We start from the raw sequence: 7,805 nt of genomic DNA, 5'->3' as shown, positions 1-7,805 counted from the left end.
TGTCAGGGCTCCGCGGGCAGCTGTGAGGGGAGGCTGCAATCCTCTTGCAGCACTCACCCTCGGTCGCGGTCCCCTCTTCCCCTACCTGTTGGCGAGCGGCGCCCTCTCTGCTTGACGCGCCGCTCGCGTCCTCCTCCTCTCCTCCCAGCGGCAGCATGTATAACGCTGCACGCTGGGAGCCGGCACATTTATCCGAACGCCGTGGTCACTCACGTGACCCGGTGTTAAAGCAACAGCTTTAAATACCTCCCACGTGTGATTGTTAATTCTGATTGGAAATTATCCAATCAGAATTAAGCACAGGAGTTATATACTCACCTTTCCTGTCTCTCAGTGCCCTGTTGTGGTCTTGTGTTACCTGTATTGCAGTTTACTCGTGCGTCTCTCTGGTTACTGATTATTTGGCTAGTTGTTCCGATTTTCCTGTTTTCTCCATTCCTTTGACCTCGGCTTGTTTCTCGTTCTCCTGTTTTCTGGTCCCCTTTACTTGGCTTGTCTCCTGACTATTCTTAGTGTGCTTAACCCGGCCATTCTAAGGACCAGTATTGCACCCTTTCCTTCTGTGATCTGTTAGCGTGTTTGGTTCTCGAATCGTGACACTGTGCAGAACGCCGGGTCCGCATGGCGGCTGCCATCGCGGACCTTGGCGGTGAGAGGGATAGAAGAAGGCCGCCGCAAACCTGGGAGGGGAGCCTTCAGGAGCGGTGAGTTCCACGTTTCTGCCGCGAGGGCGGCGTGGGCGCCCAGGGGCAGGTGAGTACCCGGCCGTGCCTTGACATAATGTGAATAGCATATGAAATATACTACAATTAGTAAACAGGACAAGTCAGATTCTGTAAAAATTATTCACATACATCTGTTTATTGAAGCAAGTGAGAGTGGTGGCAGCAGCATCAACGCTCCCAAACCACCAGCAGCACTATAATGAATTTACTAGCTGTACTAAGCATTTTCTTGGAACAAAGGCAGCAATAGCAAGTGCCAGTATGAGAGATGAGGAGGTAGATCAGTCAGCACCCGTGTCACCAACAAGTGTATTATTATTATTATTATTATTATTGCCATTTATATAGCGCCAACAGATTCCGTAGCGCTTTACAATATTATGAGAGGGGGGATGTAACTATAAATAGGACAATTACAAATAAACTTACAGGAACAATAGGTTGAAGAGGACCCTGCTCAAACGAGCTTACATTCTATAGGAGGTGGGGTGTAAAACACATTAGGACAAGTGTAGATTTAAACGTTTTACCTTCCTTCCAAAACTTATAATAGGCATGGAACATATGAAGGAATTAGATTTATGGTGTGATCCCAAGGAAATTGAGGAGGAGCAGCATAAGTGTATTGCAATGACTCTCCTTAAAAACTAAAGAAAAAGGGTGATAGTAGCAGTAGTACATGTAGTTTCATAGAGACAGATCACTGTCCACTCCCCTTCCCTACCCATGGCCTGTGGTCGGGGGCTATTAAAAACAAAAGATGGTGGGGAACATCCTAATATCCCTCCCTCATGGTCAGTGGGTAAGGGTTATTAATTTCATAGAGGTACCTAATGTCCCCATCCATCGGTGCTGGGTGGGAACTCAACATATATAATACATGTGGAGGGACCTAATATCCCCCCCTAGACCAGTGAGTGGGTTTAGGGACATAAGCTTCCTCGCCTAAGCTTCCTGCTGGTTGCTAGAGCTTTATTACTTCAAATTATTAATTCGGATGTAAAAGCACAATTTTTAATCTGAACACCGAATGTATTTGTGTTGATTGCTGCAAATTCACTCCCTTTGAATTCTAACTTTTGTAAATAACCCTGACATTGTACGCATTTAATATTCTATAGCTGTTGTATCTTATTTAAAAATCTCAATTCTTTTGTTTCCTTTTGATATTCCAAACTACATAGCCTGACACAATGTGACAATGGACCCCACATGACCAAAGTACAACACATCATACTTGCATACACACACATTGATCATCACACTTGGTTTTGCGTAACTGTATCGTGGATGTCATACCACAATCGGCGATTTCCTTGCTCCACTTCCGGGTTTCACCGATCTCCATACCCCCAGATCTGACATCAGACACCAGTCTATTCACTCAGACTCAAGGCAGTGGGCACCTGAGTGGGCACCGTTAGGCGGGATAGCGGAGCAGCGTCCGTCTGTCCCGCTCACCGCCGGAGTAGGCCTCCACCGGGACAACGAAGGTCTCTCCTCCAAGGGACTGCAGCTCAAGGAGCCAGCCTCTCCTCGGATCCAGTGTCCCCCGGTCATCGATTGCCACCGCTGCTGGTCAGTATTGCCTTCAAGAATCATGATTTCATGGCTTAAATTTAGATAAATTGCCGGAGCTGATCTGTCTTGCGGCCATCCAGCTTGGCGGTCCGGCCCCACCCCCCAACCGAGCAGATTTTTAACCCAACAGATTTTAAGCAAAACAGATTTTAAACATATTTTTACATGAACAGCTAGGTAGGTATAAGGTAACGAAATAACCGTGCAAAACGAAAGGAAACGTAAAGTGAGGACCTGTGCTGTGCTGAACGCCGTGGGAACTAATCCTGGCACAACAGGTGGGTCAACTTACGGTTTGAGAGTCCCTGAGACACCAAATGCTGACCGGAGAGAGAGCCACTGGATTATTGGAAAGCCCTGCTGCAGGATTACTGGACACAGCTTGGAGTAGGAGACCTCATGGAGCAAAGGTGAAACCAAAATGGCATCTTGTATGACCTGGAAGTGGATCTCATGCAAATGCTGACCTCGAACAGTCTATTCGTCTGACCAACAAAGGTAAGTAGAGAACGGGGGAGTCCTTTTTATAGGTCTACAGCCCCTCCCACAACTTCAGGCCATGCCTTCCAACATATGATATCTGTGTGTATATATAAATATATATATATGTGTGTATATATATTTATATATATGTATATATATATCTTATCTAAATGTAATGTCAAATGAAATGTATTTATATATACATATATTAATATAAATATACACGTATAATTAAATTACACATGCATAAATAATATAAATATATATATATATATATATATAATAAATATATGTATTGTATATATATATATATATATATATATATATATTATTATAAAATATAAATGCTTAGTAAATAAAAATAATTAAAAAAATATATAATAAAAAAAATATATATATATAATATATACACTTAGAATGAAATTATACATGTCTATGTATATCGATGTATATATAAAATCAAAATAATATGAAATATATATATATATATTTATATATATATATATATTATATATAAATATATAATATATATATATATCCATATACAAAATTACATAAATAATTTCATAAATATATACGTCGACTTCAAATATATAAATATGTATATATATTTATATATTTAAATTCTACGTGCATATTTATGTAATATTTTTAAATAATTAAGTCATTTTGTTGTTTGCAATTTGAGGGACCTGCCTGACAACCCAGGCCGAAAGTCCAGAGAATTTTATTTGCACTGTATTTAACCCTGTAATTTTACATGACAGCCTAAAACCTGTACATGGGGGGTACTTTTTTACTCGGGTGACTTCACCCAACACAAATATTAGTGTTTCAAAACAGTAAAACATATCACAGCGAGGACATTGTCAGTGAAAGTGACGTTTTTTGCAATTTTCACACACAACCGGCACTTTCACTGATGATATCATTGTTGTGATACGTTTTACTGTTTTGAAACACTAATATTTGTGTTCAGCGAAGTCTCCCGAGTATAACAGTACCCCCAATGTACAGGTTTTATAGTGTTTTTGAAAGTTCCCGGGTCAAATATAAGGCTTGATTTTCCTTTTCTTTTTTTTTTTTTACATTGAAATTTGACAGGTTGGTTATGTTGCCTTTGAGAGCATATGGTAGCCCAGGAATGAGAATTACCCTCATGATGGCATACCATTTGCAAAAGTGACAACCAAAGGTGACAACCAAAGGAGCACTGAGCGCTTCCCTCCTGTCAGCCCCTCTCATCATGCTGCGCCCGGGCGGTGCTCCCTCATGGACGCACCAGCCCGGGCAAAGCTGCAGCCGCCTGAGGCTCTCTACAGAGCGCTCAGGCTGCTGCAGCATGAGGGGGGCCGGTGCTCCTGGTGGCACCCCTTCCCAAGTGTTTGTGACTAAGTGGCTACTAAAAAAGACTGAACATACCCCATACCCTGGGTTGTCTACTTTAAAAAAAAAAAAAATATGTACATGTGGGGTGTGATTCAGAGATTTATGACAGATAACAGTGTTACAATGTCACTATTGATAAATTTAAAAAAATATATATTTTGAAACCACAATTTCATACTTGTACTTATAGCCCTATAACTTGCAAAAACAAAATAAAAACTAAACAAAAAATCATGTAAACGCTGGGTGTTTTTAAACTCAGGACACAATTTTGAATCTATTTAGCAGTTTTTTATCATTAGCTTTTGTAGATAAGTCAAAAGATTTTTCAAGTAAAAGGAAAAAAAACTTTTTTTTTTTTTATTTTTCACCATTTTGTTTTTTTGGGGTTTTTTCATTACAAAATATATATCCTTTCAATACTTAATGAAATAATTATCATAGTAATAAATATTATTGAGGTAAAGTTATCCTTTAAAAAAAAAAAATGATACATTGACAGATTCTTAGATTTTGTAAGAGGATGTGAAATAGGAAGTTGGGCTAAATACACATCTAGAACAATGCAATAGTAAGTAAAAACCTAAAAAACAAAACAACAAACAGTATGCCAAAAAAAGAATATTGTTGAAAATGTAAACTTAAATAGAAGTTATCAAAAAAGTATATATTGCTTTATTGTGTGAGTTCTGCTTTTTGTAGATACATGACCTATATATGCTTTTAGATTTAATTGGGTCTAAAATTGAGGAAACTGACACCCTTCACTATCCTATTTCAAGCATCTCTAATACTTTGGGAAAATTAAAGAGAGCATTCTACTGAAAGCCTTCATTTATTGCAATCTTAATATTTGTGTATATAATGAGTGGATTCTCTTAGCAGCATGTTCTTTAGTAGTCAGGTTCAGGGGCCTGGCATCAGAAAAAGTATCCTTTGCAAATTTAAGACTAAAAAGGTATTGCTGCTATGAGCTTGTATGCCTTCACATTAGCTTAAATTGGCCTTTTTACCAATAGCTGTATTCAGTTTAGCTATGAAATGACATTCAATGATCAACCACAACAGTAAAACCACTAACAGGTGAAGTGAATAACATTGAGTATACAGGGCCAGATTAAGAGCCCAGTGGGCCTGGTGCTGACAATTATGATGGGCCTATTTGCAAAATCTTATCGACCAAAAACACTAAAACAATCATACCTCACAAGCATTATGTATCTGATGGAGATGGTGTTGGAGGGAAACTCAAAGGATATATCTATACACATACTCTATGCTAATCGCTCTCTAATTTATGCTTTCATCTTTCAAGTAAATCCATATCCCCTAACAGCAGTGTCCAGTGAAGTCAATGGGCGGGGTAAAAGAGTGTGCCACTGACGCAAATCATGTGACCAGACCTGCCAAAAGGGGTGAACATGCCCAAAAAGGGGGCATGTTTGTCCAAAGAATTGGAAGGCCAGTCTGGCATGAATGCACGTCAGACTGCCTGCCAATCATCCAGGCTGTCCAACTAAGGGCATACTAAGGGCAGCACCCTGAGCTTGACATAAATGCATCAAATGATGCGCCTACTCCATGCTTTCTAAGGACTGTCCCCTAGCACTCACATGTCCACTTGTCTCCTTATCATCTTACTAGCAGACAGAAGTTCATGATATATAGTCTGAGACAGAGAAAAGGTGTATGTAGTGAGTGTAGAAGAAAGGGGACATGCCACAGTGTTAGACAGACCAAAGTCTGCATTATGTAAACTTATTTTATTGTCATCCAGTCCACACTGGTTTTGTTCGCATGCATCCCTCTTAAGCTTCCAAACTTAAAGGGACACTATAGTCACCAGAACAACTACAGCTTATTGTATTTGTTCTGGTAAGTAGAATCATTTCCTTCAGCCTTTTTGCAGTAAACACTGTCTTTTCAGAGAAAATAACTCTGATGGCCACTCCTTAGATGGCTGCTAGAGGTGCCTCCTGGGGCAGTACTGCCTAGTGTGCAGCACCACCATTCAGTGTCTCCACCCTCTGCATGCAGACACTGAACTTTCCTCATAGAGATGCATTGAATCAGTTTATCTTCATGAGGAGATGCTGATTGGCCAGGGCTATGTTTGACTTGTGCTGGTTCTGCCCCTGATCTGCCTAGTTGACAGTCTCAGCCAATCCTATGGGGAAGCATTGTAATTTGCACAGACCACCACTTCTGATGATGTCAGCAGACAGTCAGTTCAGAGGCAGACAGGGACAGAGCCAGCAGCTGCATACTTGAATACAAGTAAGAGTTTACTATATTTAGGGAGGCAAGAGTGGGCCAGGACGGCTTAATTGTGGTTTTTACATAATAAGGTCAGAAATACATGATTTTGTTCCTGACCTTCTAGTGTTCCTTTAAGCAAGAGTATGTGAAGAGTAGTTAGGGTTGCCACCTTTCTTGGAAAAAAAATACCAGCCTTATACATTTGAATAATTAGTTGTGCGTGACATCACATGATGTAAATCACAAGGAGTGACATAAGAGAAAATTCTGTAAAATCACCAACAAACTACTCACAGTTTGATTCTGCTGTATAGATTGCTCCCAGTGTCTCCCTGTCTTCCAGTGTCTCATTCTCGCAAGTCACCCAATCTCTCAGTGTCCCCATGTCACCCAGTCCCCTAGTCTCCCAGTGTCTCAGTGTTCCCATTTCTCCCAGTGTCCCCATGTCTCACTGTGTCCCCATGTCACTGAGAGACCCAGGGACACTGAGACACTTAGGGACACTGGGAGACATGGGGCACTGAGACACTTGGGGACACTGGGAGACATGGGGCACTGAGACACTTGGGGACACTGGGAGACATGGAGACACTGAGTCACTAGTGACACTGGGAAACATCGGGCACAGACACTGGGAGACTAGGAGACACTGAGACACTAGGGACACTGAGACATGGGGACACAGACACTGGGAGACTAGGGGACACTGTGAGACTAGGGGACACTGTGTCCCTAGTGTCTCCGTGTCCCAATGTCTCAATGTCTCCCAATATCCCTATGTCTCACAGTGTCCCCATGTGTCTCAGTGTCCCTATTTCTCTCAGTGTCCCTGTGTCCCTATTTCTCTCAGTGTCCCTGTGTTTTCCAGTGTCCCCAAGTGTCTCAGTGTCCCCAGGTCTCCCAGTATCCCCTAGTGTCTGTGTCTCCCCATGTGTTCCCTAGTTCCTCAGTGTCCCCTAGTGTCTCAATGTCCCCATGTCTCCCTGCTGCCTTTCCCCCATCCCTCACTTACCTGAGCTTTAGAGCTCCTGTCTGGACTCTCTGTGCTGTGTAGCTGCTCCCCCACACACAGTGGCCGGTGCTGGTATTGCAGAGTAATTTCAGTTTATACTGAGAAAAATACCTGCATTTGTATTGCCTGTATAACTGCAATACTGGCACTGGCCAGGCAGCCTCAAATACCAGCTGTGCCAGTAAAATACCAGTCAGGTGGCAAACCTAAGAGTAGTGTGTAAAAAAAATGTAAAAAAATATATATATATTTTTTAAATGGGCCTATTCCATGGGCCTGGGCCTGGAGCTGCAGCTCCATCAGCCCCTGTGTTAATCCGGCCCTGTGAGTATATCATTACAATGGCCGCTGTCAAG

This window comes from Pelobates fuscus, chromosome 10, assembly GCF_036172605.1.
Source record: "Pelobates fuscus isolate aPelFus1 chromosome 10, aPelFus1.pri, whole genome shotgun sequence".
In the NCBI taxonomy this organism is placed as follows: domain Eukaryota; kingdom Metazoa; phylum Chordata; class Amphibia; order Anura; family Pelobatidae; genus Pelobates; species Pelobates fuscus.
This window is presented reverse-complemented; position numbering follows the sequence as displayed.